The sequence below is a fragment of the Chrysochloris asiatica genome, unplaced genomic scaffold, assembly GCF_000296735.1.
Source record: "Chrysochloris asiatica unplaced genomic scaffold, ChrAsi1.0 scaffold00002, whole genome shotgun sequence".
Lineage (NCBI taxonomy): Eukaryota > Metazoa > Chordata > Mammalia > Afrosoricida > Chrysochloridae > Chrysochloris > Chrysochloris asiatica.
In genome coordinates, this window is record NW_006408520.1 from 24863715 (window position 1) to 24866783 (window position 3069).

Genomic DNA, 3069 nt, shown 5'->3' on the forward strand with positions numbered 1-3069 from the left:
ATTATATATATAAAATAGATTACATACACACTTACTTATATACAAGAGAGAGATTTATTTCCAGGAATTAGCTTATTTGATTTTGGGTACTATCAAGTCTGAAATTTGTGGTAGGCCAACTAGCTGGGAACTCTCAGGAACTGATGTTGTAGTTTTGAGCAATATTTTTTTTTTTTCTCAGCAAAATCTCTCTTTCATTCTTACTGCCTTTCAACTGATTGGGTGAAGCCCAATCATATTATTGAGGTAATCTCTTGTACTTAAAGTCAATTGATTGTAGATGTTAACCACAACTACAAACTACTATCACAGCAATTGAAAGACTACTATCAGAGCCCCTTCTCACACAACCAGCTACTGCAGTAACGCCAAATTTGTACTGCACAAGATGTCCAAACAAGGGATGGTGACAATGGGCTAATAGACAACTTTGCTTCACTTACCCGACTCAGGGGTGCTTCAATCTTGTTGTTGTTAGGTGCTGTCAAGTGAGTTCTGACTCACAGGGACCCTGTGCACAGAATGAAACATAGCTCAGCCCTAGGCCATCCTTACAATTCTTGTTACACTTGAGCCCATTGCTGATTCTACTGTGTCAATCCATCTCGTTGGGGCCTCCCTCTTTTTCATTGACCCTCAACTTTACCAAGTATAATGTCCTTCTCCAGGGACTGATAACATGTCCAAAGTATGAGAAATGAAGTCTCGCCATGCTTGCTTCCAAGGAGAACTCTGGCTGTACTTTAACCAATGCAGATTTGTTTTTTCTTCTGGAAGCCAATGGCACTTTCAATTTCTTTTCCAGCCATAACTCAAACACATCAGTTCTGCTATGGCTTTCCTTATTCATTGTCCAACTTTCACATGCATATGAAGCAACTGAAAATACCATGGCTTGGATCAGGCTCACCTTAGTCCTCAAAGTGACATTTTTGCTTTATAACACTTTAAAGAGGTTTTTTTCTTCCCCAGTAGATTTGCCTAATGCAATATGGCATATGCATTATGCATTGAAGTTTACTTGTTATACAGCCAAGAAAGATTTGATTCCTTGACTGCTACTTCCATGGGTGATGGTGGTGGATCCAATCAAAATAAAGTTTTTGACAACTCCAATCTTTTCTCCATTTATCATGATGTTATTTATTGGTCCACTTGTGAGGATTTTTGTTTTCTTTATATTGAGTTGCAATCCATACTGAAGGCTGTGGTCTTTGATCTTTACCAGCAAATATTTTAAGTCCTCTTCACTTTTAGCAAGCAACATAATCTGTTTATCACAGTTTTAGTGAGTTTTCTTCCAATCCACACTCTTCTTTATATAATTCAGCATCTCAGGTTATTTGTCCAACATACAGAATGAATAAATATGGTGAAACAATGCAGTTCTGGTACACACCTATTCTTATTTTAAACCATTCAGTGTCCCTTTGTTCTGTTCAAATGACTGCCTCTTGGTCTATGTACAGGTTCCTTGTGAGCACAATTAAGTGTTCTGGAACACCCATTCTTTGTAATATTAACCATAAATTGTCATGATCTACACAGTCCAAAGCCTTTGCATAATCAATACAGCACAAGTATACATATTTCTTGATAATTTCTGGTGACTACAATGCAAAAGTTGGAAACAAAGAGGAAGAATCAATAATTGGAAAATATGTCCTGGGTGATAGTAATGATGCTGGAGATCACATGGTAGAATTTATAAGACTGATAACTTCTTCATTTCAAAGAACTTTTTAAAAACAAAATAAAAATGATGGTGGCTAGGGTGGAGGTGCAGTGAAGTTCGCTGTCAGAAATAACACAGAATACCAGGCAAAGCAGATCCCAGGCAGAGCTCCAAAACTCAGAACCACAGAGATAGGAATATTTTAAAAGTTAGAAGGCTTATAGATTGTGGAACTTGAAGCTGAAGTAAAAAATTGCGTACTTTTAAATCTGCCAGGCCTGGCTTGGAGGCACAGAGCCGACATCTTGGATGGGGCCAAACAGCAAGGCCAAGCAGGGCAGCAGAAACACCACGGAAAAATGCCACAGGAACTTTGGAGCAAAGGTGGACAATACACTTTATCAATTTTGCTTTGTTCTGATTTTCTTTTTCTTTTTTTGTTGGTTATTGGCATCTGGTCATTGGCAAGCCAACTGTTTGCCCACCTCCATTCTGGTGACTCGAGAGGCAGCCTGAGTGAGTGGACATCCCCCACCCTCACCACTGGTGGATTCTTCTGCCACGCATGCACACAGATACACAAGATCAGGCCCTGAACGTTTTTTATTTGTTTCTTTTTCATTCTGTTTTTTAATACGGGAAAGGGCAGGACAGGGCTATGGACAGGGAAAGAGTTTAAAAACAAAACAGGCCAAAAATTAAATTAAAACCTGAGGTATAGCATAACAACCAACTCTGGCATCTTGAAATCTCTCAGGCAGCTTTGAAAGCAAGAAGCTGAAGAGAGGACATGAAAGTCATACTCATATTAGGCTACAGATTTTTTTTTTTCTTCTCTCCCTCCTCTCTCTTTTCTGTGATTAGAGACTGCAGTATTCATTCTAGTTTATGTTGTTGCTGTTTTTTAGTTTAGTTTTGTTTTTCTTTCTCTTGTTTTTTATCACTGGTGCTGTTTTGCTGTAATATGCTCCCCCTTCTGCCTTTGGAGGACTCTTTCTCTCCCTATAGTACACAAGAAGAGTCAGCAACTGCTGCCATATAGCCAAACTACAATCACACTCTATAAAACACCAAAACCCAGGCAAGATCCAATACCAACCGCCATATAACAGGGAAACAGACAACACCTGTGAAAGTTACTCTGAGTTAAACAATAAGAAGAGTGAAAAGGGAAGCCCACATCCTGATCACATCTTCTTAGAAGCAATCAGAAACCATAAAAAGGACCAAAACACATACTTAATTAAGTATTAAGGCCATAGATAAACACTAAACATGTCCAGGAAGCAAAAGCAGATGACCGTATTAGCACATGTCCAGAAACAAGACAAAATGTCTGAGACAAATGACCTAGAGTTAGACCTGGACTCCATTCTGGAAGGAGGGCAGGCCTT